Here is a 19,690-nt window from a genome sequence, read left to right as displayed (position 1 = left end):
TACTGAATAAGCAGCTACCTATGTTATGCCATCTATTAATGTAATAACTGCACTTTCACAATTGCTTTATTAACCTTCCTGCTTTCTCAAATTTGCTTGAAAATGCACGATTTTTCTTCTTTTTTTCAAAATTTTCTTGGGGGGGGTAATCCCCCCAAACCCCCCTTTTGGGGTTCGGGCTCGCTCGCTACGCTCGCTCGCTACGGTGCTCGATCACAATCACTTTCCGCCCCACCACTTTCAAATCTCACCCACCGCCCCTGATGACTAGTCATACAGTGCTGTACTAAGTAAAGATGCAAAATACATTACTTATTATAGTCTGAACAGTCATTGACTTTCCATGCATCTTCATCAGGCACATGCAAATCTACTATTATTTTATGTTACAATCCTTATTCTATGATTCCATCTACGATATGGACTCAACCGTTCTCACGTTCAATCCTTCGGTTATACTCAATAGCTCTGTGGTTCAGAACAAACGTGCTGTGTGCACAGTGAAGCACCTTCGAAAAGTCCCTTCTCCAGGATCATTATTTCATCTTTCAGTTAGAGGGTCACATTAAAAATCACAAGTATCATCAACATTGAAAGTGACCACACTGTTGCATAAAAAATTGGGATAAAACCTAATAAAAATATTTTTTTTTAAAAGAAAGTGATCACACTGTGATCTTGTGGGACATATTCAAGGCAGTGATATGGAGTGCTCAATTATTATTGGATGAGAAGCAAGATAAAACCTTAGAACATGAGGATGGACACAATGCTCTGCTGAACGAGGTGCTCGCAAGGGAACGTTAGATGTTGGAAAAACTGAGGCCTCCCAAGGATCAGCTCCTAACTAAAGCTAGGGAGAAGTTTAAAGGATTTTTTGCTTTCAACAAAACCCTGGGAGAATTGGATTTGATGTGGAAGGAGAAGTAAAACAGCCGCAAAGAACACTAACTTAAAATACAGGGGACAAAACACATCACATGGCTAGTTGGTCGTTACTAAAAGTTGGGCCGGCCCATTGTAGTATCATTTCACTGTTATCCCTGGTGTTGTACTTCATGATCCTCTGCATCTCAAGGAGACTCATGGCATTTTATCTTTGATTTTCCGATCTAAACGTGGTACACAATGCCACACTTGGCCCCATCAGAGAGCACTCAGATTCCAGTAGAAAGAACAAGCTAGAGAAAAGAAAACTCGGAGTAACCAGCCTCAGCTGGAAAGTTGTAGAGAAAAATAACATACACACGATTAAATAGGTGTTATAGGAAGTGCTATTATGTGTAGTTTCTCCTGGTGGAACCTCACAGATATAGAGGTGAAACATCACACATGCATCATGCGCAGTTTGCAAACACTTCAGCTGTACAACACTTTAAAATGTACATAGGGGCAAAATGCGGCACACCATGGGCTGCTCCGCCACCCATGGTGTGCCGCATTTACAAGCGCAACGCAGCTCCAGCAAGGCTCGGGGGTGCCCCATCTTTACAATGCTGCGTCAAGACCTACGCCTGCTTCAGGCAGGCGCAGGGTTTTGACGCAGTATTGGCCTGAAAGTGACTGAGTGAAATCTTTTAGATTTCACTCAGCCACTTTTGCGAGGCGCACCTGCCCCGGAACGCCCACCCTGCGCCGGAACGCCCACAAGTGGCGCAGGGCTTTACAAAGTGACGCATCTGCCTAGATGCGTCACGTTGTAAATGGGTCGTAGGGATGCGCCACGTTTACGCCGCAGTTGCGTGACGCAAACGTGGCGCATTCCCGACATAAATCTGCCCCATAGTGTGGACTTTGACACTACCCCAAGGAGTATTACTCTCTCACCATATACTATTAAGAGTCTGATGTGCTATTCCACCTACAAGGAAACACTGCCTTTAGAATGCATGAAGGACATTTTACAGTTGGAAGTACTCTCAATTGTCACAAGTATGTATCTCCTATATGCATTTTATACTGAAATGAATACTTTTTTGTGTTTTTTCCAGTATTGGAAAACCCATCAAGTTGGACTTTAATATGCCAAACAGCCAACACATGCGAACATCTCTGAAGCAAATGACTATTGTGTCCAGAGGTATGTATTTCCTAGCTGGTGGAGGACGAGGCGGGGAACTTGCTTAGAATTGCTATAGACAGAGCACTTATAACCCTCAGTGTGGAACATCTCTGGAGCAAAGGACTACCGTGCTCAGAGGTCTATGTTTCCTAGATGATGGTGGAGGAGGTGGAGCTCTTTCTTAGAAATGCTATACATTTTTTGTACATCGTAAAATCTGTGCAATCATATCCTAAAGGCATATGATACACCTAGCATCTAAAGTGAGCACACCTTGCTATCCATTACGTTACCTACTACAAAGGACAACTTTGCAGTAAAAATCAGGGTTAGTCCCCGATTGAGAGTGAAAGAGTACGGAATACAGCTACCCTAGAAATTTGCTGTCATGGGATTCCTGTTGAACAAGGTGGTTGCAACCAGTCTAAAACTTATTTATTACTGTTTGTAGATGAAAGTCGAGGGAAGGGAATGGAGGCTTTTGTAGGTTTGGGAGGCAAGATCAAGGAACTGTAATCAAAGTCGATTAAATGTATGTGTTTGACCCAAATTCATGGTGTGTTAATGCATGTATGGATGTATGACGGTCCATGCGTACTGTTTCAACGCGTGCCTTTACAACGCGTCTTTAACAACGCAAGTCGTTACAACGACTTGCGTTGCTGGGCGCTGATAGTGAATAGTATAATTCACTAATCTAACACCAGTCCCCGTGGATAGTAGGGAAGGTGTTGGAATAGTAAATATACTATTCTTTATCCTTTAGTGCCCTCCAGCGCAAGTTGTGGTTACGACTTGCGTTGCAAAGGACGCGTCGTAAAAGCACTGCGGGGTAACATCCGCGTTGAAAAGGATGTTCCCCTGCATGTACACTTGCTAATAAAAGGCTATGCCGGGCTCTTAGAAGAGAACCAAGAAACAGATTTTATAATTGCCTGTGTCGTATCTTGGGGAGTACCGTCGGCGCATCAACCACAGGACACCAGGTGGGGGTATATGCTTCTTTTATTTGTTTCACAGGAGCGTGTCGCAGTACGTCCTTCCCTTCGTCAGTCCTGGGCTTCTCTGTCCACTTCCTGTCCTACCGGATGTGGTGTCCAGTGACCTGGTCACTGCCCTCTGACCCACAGGGTCCTAGTGCCCTATCGTCAGCCTTGTCGCCCTCAGGTCAAGCCACTACAGCGTGCCGACAGTTTTAAAAACAATGTCCTAAAACAAGAAGAAAATAACTTCAAACTGAGGCCTGGGAAGATTTGGTGGTTTCCTTAAAGTCAAGTGATACAAGTGCTATTTGGAAGGCTGTTAATACCCTTGGGTATTTACAAAGCAAGCTGTCAAGTTTCACCCTGATGGTCCCCGCAGTGAGTTTGGTGGATCCCTTCGCTAAGACACATAGCCTACTGAGCGAGGATTAGGGAGAACATGTAGAAGAGTCTGCAAATTATACCTTATTAGTAGTATTTGATTAAGCTGAAATCCAATCGGTCATCTCTAGAAGTCCTTCCAATAAAGGCCTGGGCCCGGAAAAGGGAATCCAATGGGCTTGCATAAGTATTCAGTTAAATGGTTAAGTCAATTGTGCCTGTAAAATTGGTTTCCAGCCATCTTAGATATCCGCTATCATTTTCCCTGTTGTTATAAAAGGGTACACATGATCACCCCCGCTGCTACCGGCCAATTTTACTGCTAGTATCAGAGGTGAAGTTTATAGGGAGAGTCATCCTGAATAGAATATTATCAAAGACCTCTGATTGTAACATACTTTCTTCGGGACAATATGGGTTTCGGCCAGGTGTTGGGCCACTTGACCAATATAAAATGTACATATTTTAATTAATACTTATACAGTTGCTAAGGCCTGCCCTCTATACTTCTTCTTTATAGACTCCTCGAGTTCATTTGACTGCGTGAATAGATATAAAGTATGGTCAATGTTGCTTGCTAAAAGTCCTTGATAAAGATTTGAAGGATTTCTTACAGGTTTTACATTGTGAATTATCAGCCAGTACTGGATATGAGAAGAATTGTGAATGCACCGGTTCTTTTAAATTAGCCCGGGCCGCTCCCCCAAGGATGCGTTTTGGTACTCATTTTGCTTCTCTTATACATCAGTGGCCTCAAAGTTTGTTAAAAAGGAAAATGGCCATGATATGCTAATTGTGAATAATAATCCAGTATAAGTGGTGCTGTATGCCAATGATGCAGTTTTAATAGCCTGGACTGTGAATTTCTTAAATACTCTTATTAAAGCTTTTGTTTATTTTATGGAAAGTTTGAGTCTTGAAAGTAACTTAGCAATTTCATATTATATGACGTGTGGCCGCAAAAATATGAAGACGTGTTTTTTATTAAGGATCACTGCATTGACAAGACTCTCAGTTTCCTTATTTATGTATGACCTTCTATAGGCCTGACACATGGGACAAATGATAGAGTAGGAAATATTAGGTAGCACAGTCTGTGGGGTTTCTTTTTAATTTAGCAAACATAGGCAGTAAACCAACTGTGCCATTGTAGGAAATGTATAACAGAAAATGTATTCCTGTTCTGACCTATGATGCTAGTGTCTAGGGGTATATTATGACATAAGCAGCTTCCAGGTGGAGGAAATGTGTGTACTTTGCCAGCTGCTCGTGGTCCTTCTCAATAGTCTGAGTTTGGTCATGTGTGAGTGTTGGACCTGACATCCTTGGCATGATTTTCCATAACTTTTTGCCTTCCAGTTTTCCGTTACTGCTGACTTTGTTTTTTCTGGCTTTAGGACTCTGCACACTTTACCACTGCTGCCCAGTGCTAACATGCTTGTGCTCTCTTCTTAAATATGGGAACATTGGCTTACACTCAATTGGCATATTCAGTTTATTTCTATGTCCCTAGTAAAGTGTTACTACATGTACCCAGGGCCTATAAATTAAATGCTACTAGTGGAACTGCAGCACTCATTGTGCAACCCCCTTAAGTAGCCCTTTAAACATGTTTCAGGCCTGCCCCTGCAGCCTGTGCATTTACTTTTAGATTGCCATTTCGAATAGGCAAGATAGACCTCTTGCCAGGCCCAAACCTCCCTTTTATTACACATACCACCCCTAGAGTAGGTCCTAAACAGCCCAGAGGGCGGGATGTAATGCATTTAAAAAGTTGGACTTGTACTTTAAGTTTTACATGTCTTGGCAGTGAAAAACTCCTACATTTACTTTTGAATACTGTGAGGCCTAGCTATCCCACAGGATAACATTGGGTTAACTTATTACATTTAATTTGTGATAACCTTCAATTGGAAGCAGGTAAGTATGTTGAGTTTGATATCTAAAGAATTGCAATTTAAAACACACTTTAATGGTAAAGTCCGATTTTAACTCCCAATTCTGAAAATGGCACTTTTAAAAAGTTTGCATTTTCTTATCCTAACCATTTGGTGTCTGCTGCCTGTGTCCTGGGTGCATGACTACGTGTAGCGGGCAGTTGACCTTTGTACATTACTTCCAGACAGCGAGACAAAGGGGCATATGTGTTGGCAGGATGGGCTATACCTGACTTTAAAAGAGAGAGGAGCTGTCACCTACCATACTTTCACATCATAAAGCCTCTGTCTGAGTACACTCACAAAGGTTTTGACACTAGTCTAGTGTGACTCCAGACAAGCTGGGACCAGGGCTGAGAGGCAGTAAATTTGAGGCACCTTTGTGGTGGAAACCTCCAGAACCTTTTCCTACTTCAAAGTGGGCATCAGGTATTGGACCCTCAGACCCCACTCTTCAGTACACCAGTGGACATGTGAAATAGTTAGTAGGACTGCTAGTCTATTGCTCTGCTGCCTGAGTAAGAAGCACTGGGTCTACATCTTCATCCCAAGACCACCAGATGTTTTAAAGGCCAGATGTCAGGCCTCTTGATTGGAAGCCTCAGGGATAGAACAGGCTCCAACCATCTTGAACACAACACCTGGGCTTAGTCTGGTGTGAGTCTTCCCCCCAAAGTGGTTCCATCCTAGTGATAGATCCTTGGAAGTGGACCTGAAGGTGGTCTGCCAGCCCAGTTGTGGTCCTGTGGGCAAAACTAATGTGACACATCTCCTCACAGCTCTGCTTCTTCACCACCCACTGAACTCCGCCACCATCCAAGATGAACTCCTGCCTCTGTACCCATGAGACCACTGGAGTCTCCACACTTACACCCTCATCCTCAGCACCCACCTTGGGGCACCCCTTTCTCTCAGTACCCATCATTGCACCCTGCTGTCCCAGCGCTTATGGCCAGCATTAGCAGAGCCCCATCATCACCACCCTCATGACAACTAGAAAGTTGGGAATAGTATACATTTGAAGATTTTGACTGTGTCTGGCCTTTGAGGGTATATTTACCTGCCTGTCCAGTCCCTCTCCCAGTCTTGTCAGTGCCTAACACTCTGCATACCCTGTGTATGGTTTGAGGGTGATGGTGGTGGCAGAGATACAGAAAGCGATATAGATAGAGCCCCCATCCAGCCGTCCAATGCCTGCTTCCTCCTGACCAATTTCTCCTGTTTGTTGAGGCTAATAAACTTTTTCACAACCCCTGCATTGGCAAAGCCCACCGCCTCTATGTTGTCACGTCCTCTCTGCTCTAGAGTTCCAGCGCTTGTGTCCCTGATCCTCTGCAGGCGGTCCTGTATGTCCATACTAGCGTGCTCAGGCCAGGCTTCATTAATGAAAGACGGGAAACATCCAGAAACACCTCTGCATGGCTGGCTTTGACATGCATACAGAAGGCACGAGCGCCCCGACCAGCTGGGTCCACGTGTCTCTTCTGCCATTGAACAGGCCTTCTCCAGCCTCCTAGGTGCTCTGTGGAAGCGCAGGTTCATTAATCACCGGATATAGGCCCGGCGCTTGGCGGAGCTTTCATTCCTCATTCGTAGGCGGGGGTCTGTAGAATGACGTGTCGGGGGAGACTGTAAAAGTTCAACGTCCGCAGTGAGGTCAAATCTTTCATCTCACCTGCTTTTGGGGGGGAGCGCTTTTTTACCGGTGGTCCCAGAGGAATGCAAGCCACCTCATTCTATGAATGAATGAAGTTTTTTTAGGATTACGTTTCCAGCCGTGGCTCCGGGCACTAAATCAGAAATCACATGGGAGCACTAAAACATGTACTTTGACGTTTTATCTGTTGTAGTAAGAGTTGGTGTGCGGCATTGTCTCTCCTCTGCTGTTAAAATAAGTTATGTTTTTAACACGTAAAACAAACTTCCTAGCTCATCATGTCACTGAGTTTACTTTCATGGATTGTGAAACCACAGTCGGCTCAGTGGTAGGCGAGAGAAGCAAAAAGTCTTCATCCTCTTTGTCCTGGATCAAAATAAAATATATTTAAAACATTTCAAGAATATACTTGTTTCCCCTTTAACCTAGGACGAGACACCTGCCACTGACTGTAGTTGTCAGTTATACTACATAAATATAATGCCTTCAGTTATATGTTTTTCCAGATTTACCAGTACTTCGTCAGTTATTCATATTTCTTTCCAGAGGACCCGGATAGGTAAACATCACGCTTTGCCAAATCCTCCGTCTGTGTTCCACTGGCACCACACTCATTGAGCCAATCACATCATCCCACATCAGGAGGCAATTCTTTTTTTGGGTGCTGTTGGAGCTACCAACCGTTCAGACCCATTGCATGTAAACTGTCTCAATCTTTTTAACAAAGGACATTTTCATTTTGATACTAGCAACCACACCTCATATATGCTAACAACCCAGCCATGCTTCGTTGTAACTAACTTCGCCAGCCTGTTCAACAGACTTCAAGCTCAGTGATAATAAAATAGGGCAGAGGATTATTATGCCTGCTACAAAGTACGTGAATCAGGTTACAAAAGCACTAGGCTAGTGTCCTTCGATTTCTGGTACTTTGCTGCAGTTTCAAGATACTCTTAGAGTTTCGAATTGCTCAAATTGGGGTAATTTCTGATATTTATCTTTTTCCCTAACTTTATTGCTTGATTTTGTTCAGGAGAAAGTGTCACTCATAGTCATTGAAAGTCACTCATATTTATAGTGAATTTATAAAAATGGCACACATAAGCAATCTGAAACCCTGGCATTTATGTACCCTGCAGCAGCGCTTCCGAACTGCTAGGGATATTTTAAGGTCCCTTTTAGATGATTGGGTTTCAGAAAAAAGGATAGTTTTTTTAATGCATTGTCTTGTCTTTGTCCACTCACAAAGTGGCACTTAAATTGCCACACTTAATTCGCTCCGTTACTTTTTATTAGAACATTGGAATGTTGGGAGCTCCATTGAAAACAATGGAGTGCTCTGGACTTAAAATGGCTGGTATAAGCCTGGAGCTCCAACATTCCAATGTTTCTTTGTTCACAGCTCGGGCTGTGAACAAAGGCTTCAAGGAGCCTGAGGGGATTCCAATCCCCTCACGCTCCCATAAGGCTTTGTTCTTTTTTGTTAAAACATTCTACCCTCTAGTGGCAGAATGTACTAACAGCCTTATAGCCCTTCGTAGCTGGGCTTTAGCAGCTATTAAAGTCCCTCTCCCTTGTTAAAGGCCCTCACCTTCGGCTCGGGCCTTTAACGCTGGAGAGGGCCATGGCTCCGGTCTCTAAATCAGAAATCACATGGGAGCACTAAAACATGTACTTCGACGTTTTATCTGTTGTAGTAAGAGTTGGTGTGCGGCAGTGTCTCTCCTCTGCTGTTAAAATAAGTTATGTTTTTAACACGTAAAACAAACTTCATAGCTCATCATGTCACTGAGTTTACTTTCATGGATTGTGAAACCACAGTCGGCTCAGAGGTAGGCGAGAGAAGCAAAAAGTCTTCATCCTCTTTGTCCTGGATCAAAATAAAATATATTTAAAACATTTCAAGAATATACTTGTTTCCCCTTCAACCTAGGACGAGACACCTGACACTGACTGTAGTTGTCAGTTATACTACATAAATATAATGCCTTCAGTTATATGTTTTTCCAGATTTACCAGTGCTGCGTCAGTTATTCATATTTCTTTCCAGAGGACCCGGATAGGTAAACATCACTCTTTGCCAAATCCTCCGTCTGTGTTCCACTGGCACCACACTCATTGAGCCAATCACAGCATCCCACATCAGGAGGCAATTCTTTTTTTGGGTGCTGTTGGAGCTACCAACCGTTCAGACCCATTGCATGTAAAGTGTCTGAATCTTTTTAACAAAGGACATTTTCATTTTGATACTAGCAACCACACCTCATATATGCTAACAACGCAGCCATGCTTCGTTGTAACTAACTTCTCCAGACTGTTCAACAGACTTCAAGCTCAGTGATAATAAAATAGGGCAGAGGATTATTATGCCTGCTAAAAAGTACGTGAATCAGGTTACAAAAGCACTAGGCTAGTGTCCTTCAATTTCTGGTACTTTGCTGCAGTTTCAAGATACTCTTAGAGTTTCGAATTGCTCAAATTGGGGTAATTTCTGATATTTATCTTTTTCCCTAACTTCATTGCTTGATTTTGTTCAGGAGAAAGTGTCACTCATAGTCATTGAAAGTCACTCATATTTATAGTGAATTTATGAAAATGGCACACATAAGCAATCTGAAACCCTGGCTTTTATGTACCCTGCAGCAGCGCTTCCGAACTGCTGGGGATATTTTAAGGTCTCTTTTAGATGATTGGGTTTCAGAAAAAAGGATCTTTTTTTAATGCATTGCCTTGGCTTTGTCCACTCACAAAGTGGCACTTAAATTGCCACACTTAATTCGCTGCATTATTTTTTATTACAACATTGGAATGTTGGGAGCTCCATTGAAAACAATGGTATAAGCCTGGAGCTCCAACATTCCAATGTTTCTTTGTTGACAGCTCTGGCTGTGAACAAAGACTTCAAGGAGCCTGAGGGGATTCCAATCCCCTCACGCTCCCATAAGGCTTTGTTCTTTTTTGTTAAAACATTCTACCCTCTAGTGGCAGAATGTTCTAATAGCCTTATAGCCCTTCGTAGCTGGGCTTTACCAGCTATTAAAGTCCCTCTCCCTTGTTAAAGGCCCTCACCTTCGGCTCTGGCCTTTAACGCTGGAGAGGGCCTTTAATAGCCGGTATAGACCTCTACGGAGGGCTATAAGGCTATAGTAAAGCGCTCTAGCAGCAAAGCAAGACTTCCTCTATGGGTCATATTTGTATTCACAATATATTTTCAATGTTAAAAAGGGTGATAGAAATAACAGTTTTTTAAAATGGATGGGTCTAGGAGGCAGTGGTGCCCTGGCAGGGGTGCATACATGGGCGCTAGAACATCCCAGGGGGAAATGGGGCCCCTCTCACGAGGTGCTGATTGGAGCTGTGCTTCCGTAGAGCTGCAGACACTTTAACCATGCCAGTTTCACAGTGGAATACCCTGTTCAATCAGTTTACATTGATTTAAGGCTGAAAAAGAAGGATTACGAAAAAAATAAGGTGCCGAAAAATTGCCGCTAAATTTCCACTTTTGAGCCGCAAAATTTCAATTTTTGTGCCGCTAAATTTGCAAATCTATGCCGCTATATCCTGGGGGGTCTGCTTAATGGATGTAATATGCGCCAGCATGTGTGTCTGTAATGTTTTATCATTTGCATATACACTTTAAGAAAACACACCTATTGCCTTGTCTATTCTTTTGTATTAGATTTTCATTGACAGCAAAAAAATTAAAAGTTAACCAATCTTTCTTTGCATTGTTAGGCGCACTATGGGGTGTAAGTAATACGAGTAATGTAACTTGGGAATGGAAGGAAGTTATCCTGCCTGGCGAGGATAAGCAGATGTTTTCCAGTCAGTAATGCTCATTTGAGCCCTTTAGGGTTCAAATAAGTGTGACATGTTCTTAAAGGTGTGCACTGCCTTGGCTTAACCCACACACACCTAATTAGTGCACTTGGGGAAGGCCAAGACAGTCCAGGCAGTCATTTACATTTGCACTGGATTTGATGGATTTGTAAGCAGCGTTTTGTACCCACTTAAAAAAGCAAAAACGATTTAGAAGCAGAACTGAGAATAAAAGAATCTTGTAAATTATATATACTCCTTGTACGTTTGATAAAGATATCTGCACTGGCTTGAAGCTATTACCAGCACTTTGCATTAATAAATTAGCAACGCGCTGATTGGATGCACCGTTTGAGACTCAGAGGACGAGGGTCTGGCAAATAAAGAAAATCTGTTAAAGACAATATTCAAAATCCGAAACCATGAAGGCCAAGTAAATTAGTTTTGTGGCCTACTTGTGCTAAGTTGAACACACAATGATCAGTGGCATAACAATAGCCCCTGCAGCCCCCGCGACCTTATCCCACACAGAGGAGGTTTGAACAGATTTAAAAATGAAAAAAACAGTTTATTACAGCATAGATTCGACACTAGTGCCTGTAACGAGGGATTTCATGCCAGAACTAAAGCACAGGAAAAACCTGTGGGCGGTCAGCTGCTCATTGGATGCACACATGTTTAATGTTAAAGACTCACACCAGACGCTTAGAATCAAACATCATCTAATGACAAGGGCACACCACTTATTAGACAAAGACGGCAAAATCTCAAAGGCATTTAGAAAACACAAATTACTTTGACGCTGTCTGAAACTCAATGCTGGGAAGAGGTTTACCTAAATGAGGAGATTTTGACATCGGGCTAGCGCCATCTGGCCTCATTTGTATACTGCAGAAGTCTAGGCAAACCCATTCGTCTCAACACAGAGCCACACAAATATTCAGATAATTTAGGGGTTGGATGGCTACCCTGTGTCCGCCAGACCTCCCTGTACGGGGGAGGGGGAAGATACAAGCGTAAGATATTTTTACCCTCTAGAGGAGGGCGGTCCACCATACAGGTAAACATTATCTGCCTCTCCTTCTATTATGTTTATGGTGTTATGGACACTATAGAAGAACAATGCCAACCATAGTTCTGTTAATCACGGGGTACAGCAAACTGGCACTATGGCAGGTGGTCACAGGCAGCGATGTAGCGTGGGTTGCCAGAGCCTGGGGCAGAAAAGCATCCTTCCAGCTTTCTTTTAAAATGTTGCACCCCTAAAAAGGCCACTCAAAATTCTGTGCCCATGGAAACTACCCTTCTGGGTCTCCCCACGCTATGCCACTCGTTACCGGGCCTTGAAGCAGTTGCAAATCGAGGTCGCTGCATAAGTTGCATGAGCTAATATTTAGCACCTTCCCTCCCTTGCATTGTAAATTGTATTTGAACAAACACAATAGGTGGTCATTAGGAGTGAATCAGAAGACCTTCCCTGCAGTGGCGCCTGCCATAAATTGAAAGTGGGGGGTCGGGGGGGGGGCGGGACGAGCGGGGGAAGGGACAGGGAATTTAGGGAAAATAATTTTTAAAAACGTACCTTTCACTGCCGCTGCCTCTGATGTCAACAGCCGCGTCAGTGCTCTCCCAGTAATCTCTGGGAAAGCACAGGCTCCCTACTCAATCGAGCAGTGGTGGCTGGTAGGAGATGGGGCGGGGGACGGTGGGGGGAATAAAGAATAAATAAAATGTACCAGCTGGTGCCGTTGCCAGCCGTCACAAATTGCCTACTCTCCATTCCGTGGTTCAGCTCTCAGAGAGAGAGTGGAAGCCTGTGCATGTGATCCAACCAGACTGTAATGCAGCCTGGCTGGAGAACATGCAAAGTGCGCATGACTGTTTGGCTGGCCCAATAGGGCCGGCCAAACAGTCATGTGTACTTTAGGCGCAGCAGAAGCAGCCACTTGTCCTCCTCGTGACACGGGGTGCACATCCCCGACCTAACTTGGCGCTGCAGCAACTTCAATACAAAAAATAAAATGATAATAACGCTCCTTTTTTAGCATTTTCTTTTCACTGCTTTAAGCACGGGGCAATGCTCCTCCGCGTTAGCCGTGGATGCAATCCAGACACTGCTCTCATGCTATCAGAGCAGCACTACGATTGGTCTGAGCAGTCTGCTGCTCAGACAGTGATGATTGGGAGCCTGCAGCTTTTCTCCAACATGTCTGTGCAACACAGCTGGGTTGGAGAAATAGAAGTGTGCATGTCTGTTTGGCCGGCCTGAGACGGCCGGCCAAACTGACATGCGTATGTCTAAGTGCCCACCACTCATCCCTGTCATGGCCCAGCCACATCCTGCCCTCCATGTCCTACATGCATGCCAAAGCCCAAGCCAGTCACAGAAAAATACAATTATATAGTTTTATTACCATTTTATTTTTCTGTGACTGACATCAGATGAGTAGGACAAGTCTCCTCCAACATTAAGCCCCTACGTCCCTGTGTAGGCGCCTATCTAATTTGGTGCCAAATTGAGATGTCGGTTATGAAGGAGCTTTAAGAGAGCTGAGTCCGTCAGGCAGACCTGGTAGCAATAAAAAATGAGTCCCTTGTGGGCCCTATATTCATGTCCTCAACTTTAACAGGCAAAACCACAAATCAGTATCTGAACAATGAATGTAAAAAACGTTAAGGTAATCAGTTTAAGCGATTTAATTCCTGCTTATATTTCACTTGGTGTGGTTTTGCATTCCACTAAGAGCGTCTGCTATTTCCAGGACGCTGTGTTTCAGTTTTTTGTGTGTAGCATATTACTGTTATATAGTGCATAGTTTAAACAGTCGACTTTATGTGTTTATAATGGGCCACAATTTAGAACTCTGGAATTGCGGCTGAAGGCAATGGAGTTGATCACAGTGCCTGTCAGTTGCTCAGAAAGGTGTTCAGAATACACAGACTTGAAACCTTTGGCTTTTTTGCAGAGTGCAAGGAGCAATGGTCACGTATTCCAGTTGGAATTGTGAATCTGTGCAAATGTGTGTGAAAGGGGTATACCGTTGTCAAAATATTGACAAGATGAAAGTCAAATAATTGCACTGCTTACAAGTGAAGGGGTGAATTGTGTGTTTGGAGATGGTGAAGTGAAGGAGATGTGAGCAAGTACATTTATGAGATAGTAATAAAGAGGGTGCTGAAGAGAAAAGAGATGAGATTTAAGATGCGCAGATGGAGGCCGTATCGAGAGAAAAAATGCACATATGTTTATGCTGGAAAATTGCCCTTTCTGCAGAGTCACCCCATAATTCTGCACACTTGCCCCTTAATAACCAATGGTAAACCATATGTGCTGCCCTTTTCTCTCACTTTCAAACATAGTCAAATCAGCACACATCTCATTGGCACATTTCATTTGTGATAAGTCCCATAGAGTACCCAGGGCGTGTACATTATATGCTAATTGTGGGCTGCAGCACTCACTGTGCCACCCAATAAAGCAGCACGTTGCAGCAGGTATCCAGGCCTGCCACTGCAGCCTGAGTGTGCATTGATCTGGCTAAATAAATAATTTCTTTTAAATATTTGCGAGTTACCCTTAAAGTAGGCCTTAAATGCCCATTGGGCAGGGGGCTTGGTATTTAAACAGTAGAATATTGTGTTTAGTGTTTTACATGTCCTGGCAGTGGAAAAACCTCCCAAGTCGTGTTTCACTGCCACAAGGCTGGCTCTCCCATAGGCTAACAGTGGTTTACACGATTACATTTGGTAAGTGACAAATTCAGTTTGGAAGTAGTTATAAAAATGGTTGACTTGCTCATCTTGGGCCCAATTCACAAAGATAATCTGAGACAAAATCGTACCTTAACTACTCCTAAATGCCCTTTGTGAATACCGAAAGTCAGAAAGTTAGGATTTTGTCTCATGTTACTTTTGTGAATCGGACCCATTGATCATTAATAGTAATTTAGAATCTAACTTAATGGTCCATTTGGATTTGATATTACTATTTTGGAAATTACACTTTCAGAAAGTTGTACTTTCCTGCCTAAACCCAAAAGGCTTTCCTTTCATTGTCCAGCTGTCGACTGACGGCTTCCCTGTGGTGACAGCGTTTTGCTTCCAGACAGTGGACAAAGGACCATGGGAGTGACAGCCTGGGGGCTGTGCTCAACCCCTTCCTGAGATCCATGTCACTAACAGGGAAGGGGCACACTTGAGCCTGCTTTCCCTTCTCTCTTGTCAGGCTGACACCAAACCCAGTGGGAGTAGGGGAACTGACCAGAACTGGCTTAGGGGATGGACAGAGGTGTGCTCTCTACCCACAGGATGCCACTGGGCATAGAATTGGGCCTCACAAACCATTCCTCAGAATACCCCTGCACTCGTGAAGATCAGGAGGACTGCCCTGTTGCCTGATACCTGAAGGAAGACTGGACCTGATTACTTTGAACCCAGGACCCCAGCTGTGACTCAAAGGGTCAATTGGCAGACCACCTGTTTGAACTACATGGACACAGCAAGCTTTCAGAGGCCCTATCCCTTCAACCGCCCAGCTGAACAATATCACTAGCTGCCCTAGACCTTGCTGCAGGTGTTGGAGTGAGACCTAACCCCAAAGTGGAGCCCCCTATGGTCCTTTTGTTCCCCTTGGCTGGTATTAGAGTGTATCTCCTGTCCACACAGCAAAAACTGGGACTTAAAAGCTCTTTGCTAACTTTCTGCCTGGAGAAACATCAGAGAGCAGGGTTGCATCAAAGCCACATTTCTCGAGTTGCTGGTCAGCTTCATCTTACTGGGTTGACCCACAAAAGAATATATGACCTCGTGAAAGATTTCTAAATCCAAATGTAAAGGGCCTTATCTGGACTGACACCAAGCAGCAGCCCATCAACATCGAGGTCTTACCTGGCACGGACTTTCGACTTTGCCCGATCAGTGCCTTCCCATCTTAGTCGACGACAGCAACAGGACACAGATCTTCAGCAACCCACCATCATTAAGCGCCGTTTCCGATCAAGCTTCCAGCTTGGCCAAACAATGACTCTTCTTCTACCCCTTTTTCTCCATAAAAATGTGTAAGTCTGCAGTTAAACTTGTCACAAGGACAATCCTGAACCCTGTACCTGACACACACTCCATCGTAATCAACCTAAACATTTAACTTTGATCTGATCTAATGCTACAAAATAAATGTGTTTGGAGGTTTATGCTTTTTGGCGCTATTTTCAATTGAATCTTTAAAAATTCATATCTCAGGTTCTATTTTGTTGATTGTTGTTGTTGTCATGTCATTTTATTTTTTAAATCATTCTCTACCTTTCAAAATAGGGTTGTGATTTTCTTGTTTCGTGTTTTCACTTTATTACTTTCGGAAAACTTCATAAATAAATTGCACACTGCCTCAGTGAGTTAAGCCTAACTGTGCTGTTCCAAGCTACCAGAGGGTTAAGTAGAGGTTTATTGAGTGACTTTACTGGTTTACTATGACATGGATTGTGATTATAATTTGAGTTGAGTACCCACCCACTTCAACTAATTCTACACTTCTTACATTGGTGCTCAGTGGTGGGATTCAGTACTTATATTTTGTAATGCCACAAGTGATTGCTGTAAAACAAAATTTCCTTGTTATAATCTGACATCAAAATTGATTTTTGATCTTTAAATTCTCCTATAGTTTCAATTAGATTTTCTTTTCCTAAATTTCACTTGTATTCTTATATGTTGCATGTGTGATTTTTAGCAAGAACGTAGAGGGATCGCAGCTGTATTGAAAACTTCACTGTGGCAGAGCTAAAAAAGTTGTGTAAGGAGAGGGGGCTGAAGCTAGCCTCTAAAATAAGGTTGACTGCTTTGCACCAATCTAGCAAATGTTTAAGCACAGGTTTTTTATGTGACTTTAGTGGTTCACCCTCACATTTAATATGAGGTGGGCTCTTACTAGGGGTGGGTGTAACTCAGGTAATTTGCTGTAGCTTAATTGTGTGAAATTACAAAACATTATGTGAGATTGTGTAGAATTACACGAGGAGTGTTACCCAGCATTTACCACTATTTTCGTAGCATAAAATGAATCCTGTGGTTTATTTTGGATTTGAAGGTGCATTTGGCACTAAGAAAATAGTGCCAAGTGCTACAGAAAAGGAAGAGCGGCAGTCAGCAGCCATTGGCGCTCTGTTCCTTTGCTCTTGGGTTGGCATTTTTGCCTCAAATTGCGTGTTAAGGTGTAACCACATAATTTTTGGCAATTGTGTGTCACAAGAGTAACACAAAATTACCAAGATTACTTTCATTACTCTGGTGTGATTAATATTTCGCCCAGGCCTAGTTTGCACCCCTCCTCTACTACTCTAATTTCAAAATGCTTAACATGCAGAGAACATACCTAGAGTGAATGAGAAACTCTGAAGTCCACTACCCCTTCCACAGGTCAGAGTAATGTTTAATTCAGTCTCATAATTTCGGAATTAAAACATTTTCAATACTAATTATTCAAAGCAAAATCATTGGTACTCATTTATCTTAAATAGTAAACAACCGGTGACAAAGGCAATAGTCCTGGCTGATTTTCGGTTTATGTCAGTTGCTATGTTATCTGCAGGACCTCTGCATTTATGCAATTCTACAGCTGCTGTGTTTTTAGGTCGAAGCCGGCTTTGCAGCGCATGCGCTGCTGCAGGCGAGAGTTTTGTAAACAAGAAGGGGCATGAAACCATGCCCCTTCTGCCATTGGCCGGCCTCGCGAAACGGAGGCCTGCCATTGGACAATGACTCTGTCCGGATGATTTGTCCGGCTGTGATCCCTCCTTTTCAGGACTCCGTGACCTGACTTCTGGTGTCGCAAACCGATTTCCAGAAACGTTGCTATGGCAACCAGGAGGCCGGTTACGGAGTCCTGGAGGGAAGGGATTCGGTAGCTGTTCCCGCCCCTTTTTTTTTTGGTCCGTGTGAATATTTTCTCTCATTGTTGCCTCCTTCTCCTTGCTGGAAGGAGGCATTTGATGGACCCTCCTTGTTAAGTGTGTGTCACGAGCTGGGACCGCAGATTCACAGACAAAAGTGTGTGGACGAGTCCAAGCTCGGCAGGGGAGGCGGGCGCACACACACACACACCTTGCGGCCTCTTTATGATTATCTTGTGGCCTCCGAATCACGTGGAATATTTTCTAAAGTCGCAGCTTTGTATCGCCACTGACTGTTTTGAGATCTGTGTCAAAATGGCACGAGCCACGTACTCCTACTTTGGAATGGTATGAGCCGAGCTCCACATCCGACTGACAACCCAAGGAGTGACTCACCCTTAACACGGAAGTTTGAGCAGTGCAAACCTGAACCCCTGGTGCAACCCAGACTCGGCCCTGTGCCCACTAGGGCCCTGAGGGTGGGCAATCATCCCCCTCCCCCTTCCCAAGGCTACCTCGAGGAGCAGGGTGCGTTTGGGGTGGGGGGTCGAGGCAAGAGGACGAGAGAAGAGGATGAAGGTGAAGTGAAGGTGAGAAAAGGCTGGGGGGTGTAGTACTGCACTGTCGCCGGGTAGAGTGGAGGCCAATGCACGGGGTGGAGGGGTTTGAAGAAGGTAAGGAGGGACAGGTCTGAGGGAGACGCATTAAAGGAAGGAAAAGTTTGGGGAGAAAACAAATATGGAAAAAGAGGAACCGCGGGGCAAAGGAGTTGGGGTCAGAGCTGAACTGATAGATCGTGGAAAGAGGTTTCGGAGGTCAGAAAAAGGCAGGATACAAGCGGGAGTAAAATAGGTTAAGAGAGGAGGGAGAAACAGGGAGACCGGAAGATAGACAATAATGTGTGAAGGGACAGGAGAGGAACAGGAGGGAGGAGCGAAAGGAAAGAAGAAAGGGGGAGGGCCATGAAGGGATGCTGGGGCTCAACAATTCAATGTTGCATGACTCCTTAATCCGGATACAAAGTTTGGTATGTATTCTGTTACTGCAAATACTTACACTTAATTTAAAATCCAACTAATTCTAGTGCAGGTTAGAGTGCCATACTCATACTGGGATTGTCCACGTAAATAAGTTCTTTTCTGATGTATGTCTGGAAGTATCTACCCTTAAATTTAGGAAGCAACGGTGGGCTTGTACCATTTACCATTTGGTAGCGCGAGGTGATCGATCTATGACGATCCACGCTGAAGTCATGAGAGTTTTGTAGCGCTCCATGCAAACTCAAGTGTCTGTGGGTGCTTTATCATTGTGACTCAATGATACTCCTTTTGACCTCAGAAGAGTGAAAAGCTTCCTTTATGATATGTCTCAAACTTCGATCCTGCAGATTCCCAGGGACTCCGAAGCCCTGTGGTGTCCTAAAGGCATCGATGACGCAAACTGGAAATGGGACGAGTGGGAACACTTGCATGGAGTGTGTCGGGCAGAGGGGGGAGAGGGGGGGCAACACATTCATCGAGGCATCATTGTCTAACGCTTTAATTATTAAAAAACGGGCATTGCAAAAGGTCGCTGTCAGGTCCTGTATTGGTCACATCCTTGACTTTACTGGCAAATAACGCTGATCAGTTTCTGAACAATTCATGTGGAAAATACATTAGGGTAATCCAAGTCAGACATTTAGTTTCTGTTTATATTTCACATGTTTAATTCATCTTGTAGCAGAATACCAGTTGGTGGTACGCTATAGAGGTCACAGAAGTACCCCACGCTCTTATTTTCATAGGCCACGCCCCTTTTAGAGGTACCTTCATCCATTTTTGCACCCCAGTTAAACAGCGCAGAGCCCCTGCTGAGAAGTGCTGTGCTGACGATTAACGTAAAGACCCCCCCACCCCCTCCCCTGCTGAGCGGTACTGGGGTCGCTCCATGTTCCGTACAGGATAGTTCTGCTGGACGGACGCCTA

The 19,690-nt window shown here is 44.0% G+C and overlaps 1 protein-coding gene and 1 long non-coding RNA gene across 3 annotated transcripts in view; one reads left to right on the top strand and one right to left on the bottom strand.

Moving 5' to 3' along the window:
• MGAT5B (alpha-1,6-mannosylglycoprotein 6-beta-N-acetylglucosaminyltransferase B) overlaps positions 1-19,690 on the bottom strand; it is a 793,707-nt gene that overhangs the window by 576,386 nt on the left and 197,631 nt on the right. The window lies entirely within an intron of this gene.
• The window catches only part of LOC144767380 (uncharacterized), an 89,157-nt gene that overhangs the window by 64,207 nt on the left and 5,260 nt on the right, over positions 1-19,690 (top strand). The window contains exon 5 of the long non-coding RNA XR_013598182.1: positions 1,992-2,080. This is a non-coding gene — a long non-coding RNA (uncharacterized LOC144767380). The remainder of the gene's footprint in view (positions 1-1,991; positions 2,081-19,690) is intronic.

Source organism: Lissotriton helveticus, chromosome 7, assembly GCF_964261635.1.
Source record: "Lissotriton helveticus chromosome 7, aLisHel1.1, whole genome shotgun sequence".
In the NCBI taxonomy this organism is placed as follows: domain Eukaryota; kingdom Metazoa; phylum Chordata; class Amphibia; order Caudata; family Salamandridae; genus Lissotriton; species Lissotriton helveticus.
This window is presented reverse-complemented; position numbering and strand designations above follow the sequence as displayed.